This window comes from Zalophus californianus, chromosome 15 (assembly GCF_009762305.2).
Source record: "Zalophus californianus isolate mZalCal1 chromosome 15, mZalCal1.pri.v2, whole genome shotgun sequence".
NCBI classification, from domain to species: domain Eukaryota; kingdom Metazoa; phylum Chordata; class Mammalia; order Carnivora; family Otariidae; genus Zalophus; species Zalophus californianus.
In genome coordinates this window covers 66,272-84,221 of record NC_045609.1, presented here as the reverse complement: position 1 = coordinate 84,221, position 17,950 = coordinate 66,272, and the positions used below count along the sequence as shown (strand labels likewise).

The following is a 17,950-nucleotide window of genomic DNA, read 5'->3' as shown; positions in this document are numbered from 1 at the left end:
TTTATAAGAAGGAAATTTACCATGCATAGAAAGGAACATCACATAATGATAGAAGAGTCAATTCGGGGCGCCTGGGTGGCTCAGTTGGTTGAGCGACTGCCTTCAGCTCAGGTCATGGTCTTGGAGTCCCGGGATCGAGTCCCGTGTCGGGCTCCCCGCACAGCGGGGAGCCTGCTTCTCCCTCTAACCCTCCCCGCTGTCATGTACTCTCTCTCTCTCATTCTCACTCTCTCAAAATAAATAAATCTTAAGAAAAATGTCAATTCACCAAGAAAATACAACAATCTTAAGTGTGTACACCTAAAAACAGAGCTTCAAAATACAAGAAAAAGAATCTGATTGAGCTGAAAGAAGAAATAGTCACATCAACAATTACATTTGGAGACTCAACAGTCCTCTCTGGGTAAATGACAGAAATAAACAAAACATCTTTGCAGTGTTCTGGGGAAGCAGAAGGAATAGGTGTAAATAAAATGAGCCAAGTTCCATACTCTTGTTGAGGGTGCTTGAATGTGATCTGAGGATACGTTTAAAAGAAGGAAGCATGAAAAAGAAGGTAAAGAAGGCCCACTGTGTTTCTTGGAGTGGAGAGCTACCAGGTAAAGCACTAGTAAGGGCCTCTTTTTCAAATGAGAATTTAAGGTAGGTTTGGTGAGTTAGAGGGAGGGCAGCTAATTCCGTGCTGAGAATAGAGAATAGTCAAGTGGGTAGAAAGATAATGTGTGCCAGTGTGTGTCTGGATTGGAGTGGGAGTAGGGGAGCAGTGGCCAATGAGGAGTTTGGAAAATGGGATGATAAGTTATGCTGAAAGCATAGTGGTTAGGGCACCATTTGCTGTTGGCAGCGCTGGAAACCGAGACAGCAAAAGTACCGTCAGTGCATTGGGCCCACTGGAGTCCACACAGATAGGTGTCTTTGCAGGAGCATGAGGGAGTCCATGTCTGAAGAAGCGTCTTCTGGCACACAGCTTTCCCATCTGTGATCAGGAGGACCCCAGCATTCTGTGTCTGGGTGGCAGGGTCCACTTCTTTGAGGGTTTAGGAAGGATTTTAGGATTATCATCCTCACTTCAACCATTCGACAAGAGTGCTCTACCTTGCTCATGTTCATGAAGTGGATTTCTGTGGAAGCGATTCTTCTGTGGAAGGAAATAAGAGGTCCTACACCTAAAATTTTGATGACCACTGTCCACTAGATAAATGACACATCATGGAATCCCAGCCTCTAGATATCTGAATCGAAGGATACTTCCAGACCCCTGATCTGTTTTTTTATGAGCAACTTTTGTTACTGAAGAGTTGCCTACTGCCTAAAACTCACACACCAGACTTGAAAAGGTAGTGTCTGGATATTGGGGGAGGCAGAGAGTAAGCTCAGTTTTGCCAAAGGCTGTCAAGAGTAATTCCTTAAAACTGATCTGACACAGCAGATGTGAAATTGAAAGGTCATTATTGTAAAACTATACATAGGAGCCACAAATACACAGAATATATATTTTATAAAAATTTTCTGTAATTGATTTTCTGGTTGAATATTTTCTCCCATTAAAGTCTTTCCTAAATTTAATATGTGCCTTTAGTTTCCAACTGTGTTTGCTGGAGAGAAGATGGCCTACTATAGCATGTAGGCCACTATCCATGCAACGCTTTTTTAAACCTAAACCTAAGGTCTCAAATTACCCCTACTGAAGCAACCTAAAAATGCCCAGCCCAAGCTCCTCTCCTGTTAGACCCATGTTTCCTCCTACCCACTGGACAGCCCCACCTGGACAGCTGGCAGAAGCTCACTGCTTACATGGCTCACACTGACTGCATCCTCCACACCTTTGCTCATTAACTTACTACCACTTCTTCCTCCCTGATACTCAATCTCAGATGAGAGGAAAAGCTTCTGCCAATTGAGAAATCTCAGAATTCAATGTCATTATAGACTTTACCTGCCATCTCAAAGTTCCTAACTTCCTAAAACTCTTGTACATCACATCTCTCACCATCCTCCCATTCAGGCTGAATTAAGTGCTTTGTCATGTTATTTTGTTTTGTTTACTTGATATTCTTTCTCAGCATATGTTCAATAAATGTTTGCTGGATGAATCAAGTTGCTGGAGCGTGCCATTCCCTGATTCAAAATGTGGAGCCTGCCCCTTGCCTGGGCTTTCCACCTCCATGGATGAAACCCAGTTCTCCAACTGCTCACGGAACTTAAGAATTCCTATGGAAACTATTATTGAGGGTGTCACCATGGACGTCTCCTCCCCAGGTCCAAACACCAGCTTGGAGGTGGGGTTGCTCTCAACAGGATGGTCCGTGGTGCTTCCTTCCTAGGAAACACGGTCTATCAGATTTCCCCAGCCCATTTATGCTCCTTGCCCTGCACTGGCGCCCACACTTTCTTATCAGTTGGATAAGAAAAAGCCATCTCCACAGGTTTTCCGCCCACCCTGCAGACTGGTGGCAACACAGGCCAGCTGTCCTAGCCACAGGACAGGACCCCCGCCCCTGCTATGCCACGACCTCAGGAGCCCGGGAAGGCAGTCTGAGCCGTGGACACCATTTGCACAGCTTTCAAGCGTGTCCATGCACCGCCCTTTATCTGCAAAGTCTGAGGTGATTGGCCCCAGGGCTTTCTCCTTCCAATTTCACCCTCCCTGCAGCTAGCAGCACGCTCCCTTCCACTGCTCTTGGGTATTCCTGGCCTACCTCAGCTGTCCTTCCTCGGTCACCCACCCCTCACTCACATAGCCCCACCCTCTATGTGGGGTTGCACTCCACCCAGGGGGAAAGCCTCCTGCCTCCAGGAGGCATCATGGCAGCTCCCAGCCCTGGGACCCCGGCAAGGATGCCCTGGACCACTAGAGTAGTCAAGAGATGTCTCTCACCTGAATTCAGGGGGAGGGAGACAAGTGTACTCTTCCTGACAGAGTTAGGGGGACTCTACAGGAGTGGGGTGTCTGGCATGCTGCCGATCCATTCATCCAACAGACCTGCCCTGTCAGACCACCCCACAACTTCCAGCTGGTGATAAGGATTCAGAGGCTTCCCCAGCCCATCCATGTTCTTTCTCCTGAATCCCTCCGCCTCTCCACCATCTCTCCTTTTGGCATCTCTCCTTTTGGCCCCTTTCCCCCTAAGCCGAACTCTAGATTCAGAGCCCTGACTGCCAGCCAGCCTGGGGCTCTCTGGACTTGGTTTTGTACCCGTTTTCTCTCATGGACTCTGGCCATCACTTTCCCCAGGATGCTCTCAGTGCCCCTCACTAGCTGAGGGTGTCCTGGCTGGTCTCCTCCCCTGGCTGCTGGTCATTCTGGCCAAATCCCTCTTTCTCAAAGTAGAGGGGGGAAATGTCTTGTTGATACTGCAGCCCTCATCTCTGGCTTCTGGTAAGAATGACAGGAAGATGTGACATTCCCCACAGGTGCACTGGAACCTCACGGCTGTGTTTGGCCAGACTTCAGTTTGCTTCTTCTAGTTTGGGCACATAACTGGGGCTTCTAGTACTAGCCACGCTCTTGTAGACCCACCACCTGCTCATCCACCAGAATGAAGACGGTCCAGAGTCACATGACATAAGACCCCAAATAGGCAAGATGGATAATCAAGAACATTCACCATGCCGAAGTCCAGAAAAATATCATCTTGACAATGCCACACAATCCAAAGATCGCTAAGATCAATGATGACCTAGATGTTGGGATTTCCAATGGGTTTGAAAGGAAGTATTATAAAAATGCTTCCACAAGCTATTGCAGTTGTGATGGAATCAAATGAAAGTAAGTCTCAGGACAGAAAGATATAAAAAAGAATGTAATTAACAATTAGAACTGAAAAAATATAACTAAATTTTTTGCAACGCAGTAAACTGGCTCAGTAGGACAATGTAGATAACAGAGGAGTCAGTACCTTGAAGGTAGAACAACAGAAAGTATCTCATATGAACTAAGAAGAGAAGAAAAAAATCTACAAAAACAAAAATCTATTCATGTCACAAGAATCCCAGAATGAGAAAAAAAGAAATGTAGGGATTAAAACGTATTTGAAAGAAATGTAAAGGAAAAAAAGAAGAATATTTTGAGAAAACATAGCTGATCATCTCCCAAACTTGACAAAAGACATGAGCCTAAAATTTAAGAAAATGAACAAAACCCAAATAGAGGGAATCCAAGACAGTCATCAAGACACATGGTATAGACTAAATTCGGTCCCCCATCCCATTCACATGTTTCAGTTCTAACCCCTATGAAACTGGACCTGTCACCTTGGGAGGAACATAGGTTGAGTTAGGTCACAAGGTTAGGACTCTCATGATGGGGTTAGCATGCTTATGAGAAGAGACACAGAGAGCTTGCACCCTCCATGCACACCTACAAAGAAAGGTTATGTGACCACAAAGGCAGAAGGTGGTTATCAACAAACCTCCAGGAGGATGGGCTTCCTCAGAACCTGACCACATTGGTGCCTTATGTTGGACTTCTACCCAGCAGAATTGTGAGAAAATATATTACGGATGTTTAGCCATTTTCTAAACTTAGCATTTGGTGCATTTTTACACAAGACAAGAAAGGAGGATTCATAAGGTATAACACTGGACTTTATCAAGATTAAAACCGTCTGTTGTTGTAAAGATCTTGTTAGGAGGATGAAAAGACAAGCTATAGACTAGGTGAATATATTTTCAAACCACTTATCTGACAAAGAACTTCTATCTATATTATATAAAAAATTAAAACACAACCAGGGGAGAGGAAAAAAAAAAACTATCCAAATAGCAAATGGGCAAAAGTCATGAACAGACATTTCAGCAAAGAAAACATGCAGATGGCAAATAAGCACAAGAAAAACTATACATTAGTTGCCATGAGAGAAATGTAAAGGAAAACCTGATTGAGTAATCACTACTACCTACGTGTTAGGAAAGCTCGTTAGATTAAAACAGAGTAAAAACATCAAATGTTGGAAAGAGCCAGATCTCCTACATTGCTGGTGGGAATGTAAATGGAACAGTCACTCTGGTAAGACAGTTTGACTGGTTATGCAAAAGCAAAACATAAATGCAAAAACCCACTGTCCTGAACCTTTATTCTCGAGAATGAAAATTTAAGATCCCACAAAACAATATGCCAAATATTCACTGTGGGATTATTTGTAGTCTCTAAATCCCGGAAACAAAAATATTCCTCAAAAGGGGAGCAGATGAACAAACTGTGGCATTTCCAAACTAGGGAGACCAAATCAGTGATAAAAAGTCATAAAGTTAGGATAACACAAAACGTGAATGGATTCCAGGCGTATTACCCCAAATAAAACCAAACAACATCACTGGTCACAGCTGTAGGAGTTCCCTCATGTAACAAAATGCCAATATATCCAAAATGTAAAACACAGGAGTGAATGCCATGGGCAGGGATGGGTAGCATGAAGGAGATCTTTGGGCTGACAGAGTAGTTCCATACCTGGATTAAGCTGTTGAATATATAAATGTCCATGACAAAGTGACAGACCTAGAATGTCCATCATACCACACTGTCAGTGTCCTGGTGCGAATAGTGTTCTGCAGTGATGTAGGATGTTACCTTGGGGCAAAATGTGCCAAGAGTGCCTCTGCGATGGGACATTTCTGTACTATCTGAATCTCTAAATGGACCTAAATCCCTCCCTACCTATAGGATCGCTCTACCTGTCAACACACCTCAGCATAGTTCCCTAAAGCTATCAGTCCCACCCTGGCTCCTGAAAGCTCCAAGCTTCCCCAGGACCCTAATGTGTGGGTGTCAAGCAGCAGTGTAGGAGGCAGGAGGAACCTGGTCTGGTCTGTGACTGGGCAGGTGCTGGGCTGTGATGTGCTGTACCTAAGGGGCAGAGAAGGCCAGGTGTGGGACAGGACAGAGGCAGGACACAGACTGCTCTCCTGAATCTGCTGTTCTGAGTTTGGGAAGGAATCGACGGGGCAAGGACCTGGCTCACAGCCTGCCCTCCCTCCTCTGGACAGCATCCGTCCCCTGGCCTTAGAGATCCCCTCCCCAACCCTGCCGTCTCCTGCGTCCTGCTCACACAGCCACCCCCCCAACGTTGCCGGCATTTTACAGGTGAAGAAATGGTGGATCAAGGAGTCAATTGCTCTGCTACAAACCCCCAAAGTGGGGTCCTAGCACCTTCCAAGATCCTGCTGTGTCCAGAAACATGTGTCTGGTAAGTGGGGTCTGAGCAGGTAGCCACTAGAGGTTAGCAGCTCTGGGATCACACTGTGATCCACTTCCCCATCAAATCCAAGTGACCCGGACTGCAGCAGCCTCCCCCCTGGCTCCTGAAAGCAGCAGCCCTCCTATAAGTTCAAACACCATCCATCTTAGAGATACTAACCTCTCTCATCCCAAGTCCCCCTCATTTTGACCTTCCCTAAAAGACAGGTTTTTCATGGCTCTAATCAGCTTACGCCCTGGTGCTATGAGCAGAGTGCCTTGAGGTCCCCCAAGGAACCATGGCTCTAGGCTCTCTTCCACCTCCACTACAGCCACAGGCAGAACCCAGCTCATTGATATCCACAAGGCACTTGAGCTCCCACATCCTACCTTGAGGTAAGGGGACAAACTCTAGGGAGAAGACAAACCTGGAACCTTACTCTCCTCCTTCCTTCTGTCCAATGCATGACAGAATCTCAGGTCTGCATATTAGAGGTAGACACCTTCCTCCATATCCACAGACACCCGAGTATTCCATATGCACCTGTTCCTGTCTCCTTCTCTTCTTTACTCTGTCCATCCACCCCTCCACATGGAGCAGCAAGTAGTAATCTGTGTCTCCCCCAACTTCTGCAGTGCTTCTGTGGCTCAGAGCAGAGAGCCCACACTCCAGGCTCCTTACTCCAGTCTATACCTACCTCACCCACAGGAGGAAATCATCCAGAGGCAGGGAATGGTCCCCTGCTTCTGGCCGCCCTCCAGCCTGGTTCCCTCATCTTGTCACATTTACTCTTCAGAGGTCTGCATCACACAGGGACATGCAGTCAGGAAATAGTTCTGGTGGACCAGAGTTTGCAAACTTTATGCCAGGGCCCAAACACAAATTTGCCATATCATGTGTGATGGGGCTAGGGACAAAAATCATTTTTGCAGAAATACCTACATATGGACATTACAGCTTATTTTTTCCTTCCTTCAGAATGCGGATGACCTCAGCAGCTGACCTTGATTTCCAGAAACCAGGATGTCTAAAAGTGTTGATGGGGATAGGAAGGATGTGTTCAGGGTCAGCTCTGCATAATTCACTTACACTTTCTCAGAGCTGTGGAGGCCACTGCTCACCAACTGGAGAATGTGATGACTTAAAAGGCACAGTAGTGAGAATAATCCAGGCTATACATCACAGTCACACGGGCTGTTTCCTGTACTTATTCTGAAATAATGTTTTTAAGTTATTTAGGCCTCTGAAAAATATTAAAACTCTCACTCCTGGAGATGACCAAACTTTTCCAAGCTCCGCATTTATGGCATCTTGGATGGGAGTGTGCAGGGACATCACCACTTGGATGCCGTTGCCTGGGAGGCAAAAGCTTCCAGCAAGTCCTTGATGTACCCAAAAAATGTCTCTACCTCATAGACCTGAGCCTGCTTCTCACCCCACGACTTGATTTGTTTTTCTATGGTCTCCACCACTCCTTCCAGGATGGAGCACCTCTCCTTCATCTGGAGGACCTTTGCCAATGTGTCCTCTGTATTCAGGGCCTGGGGTCTCTTCTAGAATTCCCTCCAGTCCCCATCTCGTCTCCTGATATGAGTTCTGTTTCAACCCCCCACCTCATCTCCTGCTATGAGTTCTATTTCAAACTCTCCAAACTTTTGGTTTGACTCCACTTTTTGGCTTGGTATCCTTTCCTCTTGAGGGATATTCCCCAAAAGACGAGGGCTACCCAGGTGACAAGGCACAATGACCTTAAGCTGAAGTCTATCTCAGGGCACTGGTGACTCACTTGTCCTGGGGTCGCCTTAGTTAAAGGGCTTCCAGTCAGTTTAGTGTTCTAGGGACTTCTTGGCCCAGTACAGAGCTGAGATGGAGGAGTCATGACCACAGGGCTCCCAGCCAACCTCTGTCCTGGGGCCCCAATTGTCCTGTGCTCTATGGGGTGGAGGGTTTTGGGTCAGAGGTCTCCTGCTCAGGCTGATGTCCGAGAGACTCGGCACAGTGTCAAGCTGAATCTGAGTTGGAGTGTCTAAAGGTTCCTGTTTGTCCCAGTGTTGTGAGGACTCAATTGCCCTCTGCTTTCTTGGACTGAAGAGCTCCCAGAGAGAGGACTCCCACTCAGCCCAGTGTCCAGGGCACTCCTTTGCCCACTGTACAACTAACTTGGTGGTGTCATAGTCTCAGGGCATCTATTGGGCCTGGTGTTCTGGGGAATTCGTTGCCGTTTTCTCAACAGCAGTAGAAGATTCCCCTTCTTTGTCCTAAGTTCCAGGTAGCTCCTTTCTCTGGTGCTGAGTTGGGTAGGGGGGCTTTTGGACTTAAGGCTCCTGCCGGGTCCACTGTCTAGATAATATATTTGTCCACCTCCAGGTCTGGTTGGAGGGGTTTTGGTCAGAGGGCTCCGCAAAATCCTGTGTTTGAGAACCTGATTGCCTTATGCTTTTCTGGGTTGGATAGCTTTTCTTCTGAGGGCTCCTTTGCAGTCTAGAGTCCAGGTGATTCATTTGCCCGTGCCAGACTGTGTTGGAGAGCTCCTAGCCTAAGTGCTCCTGGTGTTCTGGGGACCTGATTACCCTGTGCTTGGCAGGGATGGTGTCCTCATGATCTCAGGGTGCTTGTGTTCAGCCTCGTGTCCAAGCGATTCTTGTGGCCAGTGCTTGGATGTGTTGGAGGGCTCCTCTTCAGAGGACTCTCCCTCAGCCTGGTGTCACTGGTCCTCATTTGGGCAGTGCAGAGCTCGGTTGGAGGTTTCATATTCTTGAGACTCCCAGGAGGCCTGATTTTCTGAGGATTCAATTGCACTCTTCTTTGTTGCATTGGTGGGCATGCACTTGGCCCAGGGTCTTGATGATTCCTTTGCCTTGTACAAAGCTGAGATGGAGGGCCCATGGTCCTAAGGCTCCTGGTCACCCTTCTGTGCAGATGACTTGATTGCCTTGTGCCAAGCTTGGTCGGAGGGGGTTTGGTCCTGGCAAGTCTGGTTTTCTGGGGACTTGACTGCCCTATGTCTCTCCCACAAGTAGACAACAAAAAGAAATAAAAGGTATCTAGGAGGTCCTCCATGGGAGAATCTGAGCTAACATCATCTTGTGCCTGATTTTTTGACTGCCTGTCTCCACAGGCAGTGCTGGCTTTGCGTTATTTCCCTGTTTTCCCATGCATCATAATGCAGGGCATAAAGTAGGCGCTCAACAAATATTTGTCACGTGGTGGTCAACTCTTCCCTCTCATAAAGGACATTTTTATTCCCCTTCCCAGCCCAGCCTTCTGTGGGCCACACAGATGCAGTATCTGCCTTGTGGGATGCCTGTCTATGGCTTCCCACCTGACCCAAGCTAAGAGCACTGCCTGTGACTTTCAAGAATAACATCCTCAGAATGCAGCAGCTGGATTACAGCTGAGTCTGGGAAACCTTGTTTGTCTCAGTGTGAAATAGTCCAAGCAGGTCCAAGAGAGCTCTAGAAAAAGACTTGATAAGACCCTGTGTGAAGTAATGAATGTGCTCTGTGTATGTGTTTTGGGGTGGGGACAATGGTGCGCAGAGCAGAAGAGAAGAAATGCCTGAATTCTAAATGAATGGGGAGGTCAGTCAGAAGAAGGGTGACCCGTCCCTGTACTGTCAAGTAGAGTAATCGTGGTTTGGTAGACAGCTTTGACCCAGGCCATGCACGGCTGCAGGCCATAAGGTGCGTTCGCCTGCAGAGTGAAGAGTCTCTTCGGCTCTGTCCCTTGCTAGGATGAGACGCAGGGTAGGGAGGCACCGGGTGGTTGGGGATGCATGCTGTGCACCCAGAGTTCTAACCCTGGTTTCCCCACTGAGTGAGTGGGCAGACAAGTCCGTCAAGCTTACCATCTTTAGAATGGGGGTGATCAAAGCATTATAATGTGCTTAAACAGTGTCTGGTAGGGACACATGGGTGGCTCCATTGGTTAAGCGTCTGCCTTTGGCCCAGGTCATAATCCCAGGATTCTGGGATCGAGTCCCACATCGGGCTCCCTGCTCAGCAGAGAGTCTGCTTCTCCCTCTGCCTCTGCCACTCCCCCCACCCACGCTCATGCACTTTTGCACTCTCTCTCTCAAGTAAATGAAGTCTTTAAAAAAAAAAAAAACAGCATCTGGTATATAGTAAGTGCTCAATAAATGTTAGCTATTATTCTGTGATTCTATGACAGAGAGAGAGGGATTTTCCTACAAGTAAGAGATAGAAAGCATCGAGTTTTAATTTTTTTGAAATCATTTAAGGAAAAATATCCAATGAAGTTATCTTCAGGGTACTTTGGCACTCAAAAGATATCACCAGGAAGAAAAATTACAATTATAATTCTGTACTATTTTAACAGTATAATTGTGTATTTTTTTTGAAAAAATGTTTTGTGGAAGTGCCAAGTCAATAGGCCATGAACTCAACTTGAGTTCAAGGTTCCCCTAGCTTTCCTTATGTGTTCCTCAGAAAAACTACAGAAAACGTCATTGGGGTTCAGTCCCCTAGGGCAACACGCTGGGTAATAGAGTGAGCATTTAGTTCTCAAACTGGTATTCGTGCGTCCAGAGACTGCGATCTCCTGAGACCCTGGCCCAGAGGGTCTTGGTGGCCAGCGATGTGGGCAGAATACAACCTCTCCCCAAAGCACAATGTTTAAGTAAGCATTGGTGGGGTGGGGCGACGGCAACGAACAAGGGAAACAGATACTATCAGAGTTTCTCAAAAGCTCTGGAATTTTTTTTAAGAGTTATTCTTTTGAGAGAGAGAGAGAGTGTAAGAGCTCAAGCAGAGGGAGGGACAGAGGGAGAGAATCTCCAGCAGACCCTCCCTGGGGCACGGAGCTCCACGCGGGGCTTGGCTCCATCCCACAGCCCCAAGAACGTGACCTAAGCCGAAACCAAGAGTTGGACGCTCAGCCAACTGAGGCACCCAGGAGCCCCTGGAACTAATTTTTTAAAATAATATTTTGAGGTGAAATTCACATACAATAAACCGTTTCAGAGCAAACAATTCAGTGGCATTTAGTATAATTCCCAGTGTTGTGCAACCACCAGCTCTGCGTAGTTCCAGAACCTCTCTGTGCCCCACAGTAAAATCCCACACCCATGTAACAGCTTCTCCCCATTCCATCCCCTCTCAGCCCCTGGAACCGCCAGTCTGCTGTCTTTATGGATTTGTGTGCTCTGAATATTCCATGTAAGTGGAACCACATGGTGTGTGACTGTTTTATTGTGCTGAAATACATACAACATACATTTTATTCGTTCAAACCATTCATCCTTACAGCCCCTTCCATCCTGTGACTCTGAAACTCTGTCGCTATTACACAGTGACTCCGACTCTCCCCCTAGCCCCTGACTGCCAACTTTACGTCCTGTCCTCATGGGTGTGACTACACCAAGGGCCTCATATAGTTAGAATCACACAGTATTTGTCTTTTTGGTATTGGTTTATTTAACTTACCGTAAAGTCCTCAAGATTTTATCCATGTTGTAGTATGTGTCAAAAGTTTCTTCCTTTTTAAGGCTAAATATTATTCCATTGCATGGATATACCACTATTTGTGTATCCATTTTTCTGTTGATGGACATTTGTACTGTTTCCATCTTTTGGCTTTTGCAAATAGTGCTGCTATGAGCATGTGTTTACACGTTTTTGTGTGTGCAATATTTTCATTTCTTTGAGTATATACCTAAGAGTAGAATTTCAGGTTCATATGGTAATTCTATGTTTAACTTTTTAATGAGCCACCAAACTGTTTTCCACAGTAGCTGAACCATTTTACATTCCCACCGGTAATGTACAAGGGTTCCAATTTTTCCACACCCTTACCAACAGTTGTTATTTTCTTTTTTTAAATTATTGTAGTCATTCTAATGAGTATGAAGTGATATTTCATTGTAGTTTTGGTGTGCATTTCCCTAATGACTACTGATGCTGAGTATCTTTTTGCATATTTGTTGGAAAAAAAAAGTCTATTCAATTTTTAAATTGGGCTGTTTATATTTTTGCCCATTTTTAAATTGGGCTGTTTATATTTTTGTTGTTGTGTCCTAAGAGTTCTTTATATATTCTGGGTATTAGACTCCTCAGATATATGATTTGCAAATATTTTGTTCCTTTCGCTTTCTTGATAGTGTCCTTTGATGCACAAAATTTTTATTTTTAATGAAGTTAAATTTATATATTTTTTGTTGTTCATGCTTTTGGTATCATATCTAAGAAATTGTTCCATCTGCAAGATCATGAAGGTTTACCTTTATGTTTTCTACTAAGAGTTTTATTTTAGTACTTATATTCATATCATTGATCCATTGTAGTTAATTTTTGTGTATGATATGAGATAGGGAGCCAACTTTCTTCTTTGTATGGGGATATCCACTTTTACCAGCACCATTTGTTGAAAAAATCATTTTTTCCTTATTGAATAGTCTTGGAACCCAGGTTGAAAGCCAATTGGCTGTAGTTGTATAGGTTTATTTCCGGATCTTCAATCCTTTTCTGTTAGTCTGTATGTCTGTCTTTATGCTAGAATCACACGGTTTTAATTACTGTAGTTTTGTAGTGGGTTTTGAAATCAGGAAGTGTGAGTCCTCCAACATTGTTCTTCTTCTTTAAATTTTTTTATTCTTATGTTAGTCACCACACATCATTATTTTAATTTAAATTTTTTGTTATGTTAATCACCATACATCATTAGTTGGATGTAGTGTTCCACGATTCATTGTTTGTGCATAACACCCACTGCTCCACGCAGAACATGCCCTCTTTAATACCCATCAACAGGATATCCCATCCCCTCTAGAACCCTCAGTTTGTTTTTCAGAGTCCATCGTTTCTCATGGTTCATCTCCCCCTCCGATTTACTCCCCTTCATTCTTCCCCTCCTGCTATCTTCTTCTTTTTTTTTTCCTTAACATATATTGCATTATTTGTTTCAGAGGTACAGATCTGTTGACTGCTTTGGGAATTATGGACACTTTCACAGTATTAATTATTCCAGTCCATGAGCATAGTATGTATTTCCATTTGCTTGTGTCATCTTTAGTTTGTTTGTTTGTTTGTTTTAATCAAGGTCTGATAGTTTTCAGAGTACAAGTCTCTCATTTCCTTGGTTAAATTGATCCCTAAAGTATTTTATTATTTTTGGTACATCCGTAAATGGGATTTTTTTTCTAAATTTCTCTTGCTGCCACTTTGTTATGGGTGTTCATATTCTTAAACTACTTCTAGCTTCAGTTTTGGAAGGTTGGGTGTTTTGAGTATTTTGTCTATTTCATATAAGTTGTCCCATTTATTGGTGTAAAGTTGGGTATGATATCCCCTAAAAGGCTTTCCAGGGGATCTATGGTGATGCCTCCCTTTTTATTCCGGATAATGGTAATGTGCATTTTCTTTGCTTTATTTTTTTTTTTTTAAGATTTTATTTATTTATTTGACAGAGAGCGAGAGGGCACAAGCAGGGGGAGCAGGAGAGGGAGAGGGAGAAGCAGCCTCCCCACAGAGCAGGGAGCCTGATGCGGGGGATCCGTGGGATCATGACCTGAGCCAAAGGCAGACACTTAACCGACTGAACCACCCAGGCACCCTTCTTTGTTTTATTCTCGTTCATGTCTTTTAAGGGTTTAATATTTAAAAATGACTTCAAAGAACCAACGTTTGGCTTTGTTAATATTTTTTTTGTTTTGTTTTCAGTTTCATTGATTTCTGCTTTTCCGTTCTTCTACTCTGGTTTTAATTTATAACTTTTCATAACAGAAGCTTAAATCACTGATTATAAACCTTTCTGAGAAGTTTTCAAATACATGCTTTGAGAAGTATAAATTTTCCTCGTGACTGCTCTATTTGCATCCTGCCATTTCCTGCATATTGTCTTGTTTCATTCACTTCCGATATTGTCCAATTCCCTTTATTTAGAATTGTACTTAATCTCCAAATATTTGAGAACTTTCTATTAGTCTTTTGTCATTAATTTCAGATTTCATTTCTTTGGGGACAGATGGTATACTTGAAATTTATTGAGACGTGTTATACTCTTTTCTTAAAGTTCTGAATATACTTTAAAAGAGTGTGCATTCAGCGGTTGGATGATGTTTCCATAAATACCAGTCAGCCTGAGTGGATTAAATAGTGTTTATATTCTTACTCATCATTTTTGTCTTCTTGCTGTGTTAATTATGGAGAGAAATTTGTTGAAATCTACAACCGTGATTGTCTATTACTCCTTTTAGTTTTGTTAAATTTTGCTTAATGAGTTTTGAAATTGTGTTAGATATACATGTTTAGTATTAAGTCTTTTTGTCAAATTGACTCTCTTATTATTATGTATTGTCTGTCTTTATCCCTGGTAACACTCCCTGTCTTAGAGTTTATTTTCGGCACAATATGTCTTTTTTCCAGTCCCTTTGCTTTTGATGTTTCTGTGTCCTTATATTTCAATGTCTCTTATAAACAAGACATAGCTGTGTCTTGGTGGTTTTTTCTTTAATCCAGGCTGACAGTCTGCCTTTAAATTAGAGGATTTAGTCTATTTACATTTAGTATAATTACTAATATGGTTGAGTCTAACTCCACCATCTTGATATTTATTTTCTTTTTTTTGAAGATTTTATTTATTTATTAGAGAGAGAGAATGAGAGATAGAAAGCACGAGAGGGAAGAGGATCAGAGGGAGAAGCAGACTCCCTGCTGAGCAGGAAGCCTGATATGGCACTCAATCCCGGGACTCCAGGATCATGACCTGAGCCAAAGGCAGTTGCTTAACCAACTGAGCCACACAGGTGCCCTTGATATTTATTTTCTGTTGATAGCATTTGATCTTTGTTCCTTTGCTTTTCTTTTCCTGTTTTTTTTTTTTTTTTTTTTTTTTGCTACAAGGTAGATCTCTTTGTATTCATGGGTACGTTACAGTGGTGCCATCCACTGTGGTAGCCACTAGTCACATGTACTTAAGTTGAAAATTCAGTCCCTCTTTATATCAGCCACACTCTGGATGCCCAGTAGCCACACATGCTTGTTACCACATTGGAAAGGAGAGATTACGGCAGAAAGTTCCAGATTGAGGTCAGGATTTATTTTGAGTCAGAATTACCCAGGGTCCAATGTGAAAAGTGCATCGTTCTAGTCAGGAGACGTGTGTTCATGTTTTGTGTTTACTACTGATGGGCTTTGTGTCCGTAGGCCTACGAGATCCTGCTCTTAGCCTCAGTTTTCTTTTCTAAAACACACGGATAGTAATTCCTGCTCTTCCGCTTCACGGAGTGCTTGTGGAAAAGAACACTACAAAATGGTTAACAGTTTTCAGGAAAACATTAAAACTCAGTTGACTGTGTTTCTGTGTTTTGTTTGGTCTTTAGGTTGCTGACGGAGCTGGAGTCCCCTTCTTGGTGGCCCTTTAGCTCCAAGCTTTGGAAGATGCCAGCAGAAACAACGCCCAAGGGGGGCACCTCAATGGCTAGTCCCAAAGCTCTTGGAAAAGAAGGGGTAGTGGTCCGAATTCCTGCTGTTATCTCCCAGGGAACAGCATCTCATGTTAAATCAGGAAGTCTTACCATCCTTGTGTCCAGGTTGGAAATCCATGACTCGAGTTCTTTGCTCATGCACAGATTTGAAAGAAAAGATATAGACGACATTACGGTTCACACACCTTATGAATTTAGAATCCAGAAACAGCCTCACAGAAGTAGGGCCAACTGATTTTTAACAAAGGTGCAAAAGCAATTCAATGGAGGAATGACAGCCTTTTCAACAAATGGTGCCAATGGAATATCTTTAAGGAAAAAAATAACCCTTTACTCTACACCCTCACAACTTAAACAAAAGTTAGTTCAAAACTAATCACAGACTTAAGTATCCAGAACTGAGCTGAGGGGTTTAACGGGGGATAAAAAGCAATGAGGGGGACTTAGAGCCGTACTGTGGGGAAATGAAATGTGTGTCCTGGATTTGAGTGTAGAGAGGAAAACCTTGGTCCGAATCCAAGACACACCACATCCCTACCAGCATGTTTGGGCAAGTGGTGCTCCAGGCTCTTGATTGGAGGCAAGGTGAGTCACAGCGCTTAACACAGGAAGTCACTGTGGGGTGTAAAGGAGGTGACACATACTGGCTGTAGCTGTGAATAATCATCTGGCATCAACACACATTCCTGCAGCCACATCTGTTCATCCTCCATGCACTGCCCCTCCTCTTCACCTGCATATGCCTCCAACACCCCACATCCTTCACATGTGTCTGAGGAGAGGCCAGGGGCATTGACTTTCATGGATTTTAGGTTGAAGTAGAGCATTTCAGGATGATGGGGGTTCCGTGGAGGGAGGAGGCAGGGCTTTCCCAAAACGTGTCTTCTGTGATCGAGGACCACCAAGCCGCCTGGCTGTAGCCTACAGGATCGCACCTACACTGCAGGAGGCCCGTGGGAACCTCATCGACCTCGACTTATGTAACTCCACCCAGTTGTACAATGGGTGCATTCCTTCAATGTGTGTGCAGGGTACCCTGAAGGCAAGATCAACACCTGCCAGGTAGCTTCCCTTGGGCGCCCCTTTCCCTGCCAACACCTCTTTTGTGAATCCCTGAACTCCTCTCCCTCCAGGGCCCTGCTTCAGTGACCCTTTCCCTGGTCCCATCTTTTTTTTTCTTAAAAATTTTATTTATTTGAGAGAGAGAATGAGATAGAGAGCATGAGAGGGGAGAGGGTCAGAGGGAGCAGACTCCCCGCTGAGCAGGGAGGCCAATGCGGGACTCGATCCCGGGACTCCAGGATCATGACCTGAGGCGAAGGCAGTCGCTTAACCAACTGAGCCACCCAGGTGCCCACCCTGGTCCCATCTTCTAGCAGTGAGGATGGGAGGTGATACCTGGGGCCCCTACAAAGAACCAGTCACCACACAGAGAGCTTTATCCCACCCCACGATCTGGGGTGACTTCTGTGTCCTTCTGGGCAGGGGGACAGCGGCGGGCCTCTCATGTGCAGAGACAACGTGGCCAACACCTATGTAGTCGTGGGAGTCACAAGCTGGGGGGTAGGCTGTGCCCGAACTAAGCGCCCTGGAGTCTACATGGCCACCTGGCCCTATCTGAACTGGACTGCTTCCAAGATCGGTTCTAATGCCTTTCACATGGCTCAATCACCCACCCCTCCCCATCCAACTTCTCAAGCAATCCCGGCTAGACAACCCTCTGCCCGCCCTTCTGCTCACCCTCCTTGGTACTTCCAATGCCCTCCTTGACCTGCTCCCAGCCCCCCTGCATCTCGACCTCGACCAAAACCCCTGGCCCCAACCCCACCCCCTCCCCCACCTATCATTAAAGCTCCCCAAGTACTTTCTTTTGCCAAGCGACTACAGCAACTCACAGAGATCTTGAAGGGGAAGACCTTTTCTAATGCAAAGGGGTATTAGGAAATGGAGACCACAGATCTCCCAGAACTGACTGCCGCCTCCTGATCCAACCCCACTCCCAACAGACCCAGTGAGCCCTTTACTCCCAAGAAAACAAAGATGAAATAAATAAATATAAATATAGATATATAATTCTTTCTGGACTTCTTCCTACCTGCCCTCCCCGACTCAATCCAAACCCTCCCCCAGCATATCTGTCCTCCCTCTGTCACCCTCCAACAGGGTGGAATTGCTTGTGTGTCAGGGGTCATTGTGGTTTCCTAAATCTTGATTTTTGTAGTTGGAACAAGGCGATCTGGGGTGACAGGCCAGGTATGGTCTGGATCTCACACTCAGAGTCTCTGCTTATTAAATCAGTGCAGGTGGGCCCTAGAGCACTTCTGTGAGGTGA

General features: G+C 44.9%; 1 pseudogene; it reads left to right on the top strand.

Annotated features, from left to right (window-relative positions):
* LOC113933894 overlaps nt 1-17,604 on the top strand; it is a 43,211-nt pseudogene extending 25,607 nt beyond the window's left edge.
* Nucleotides 17,605-17,950: the final 346 nt, after the last annotated feature.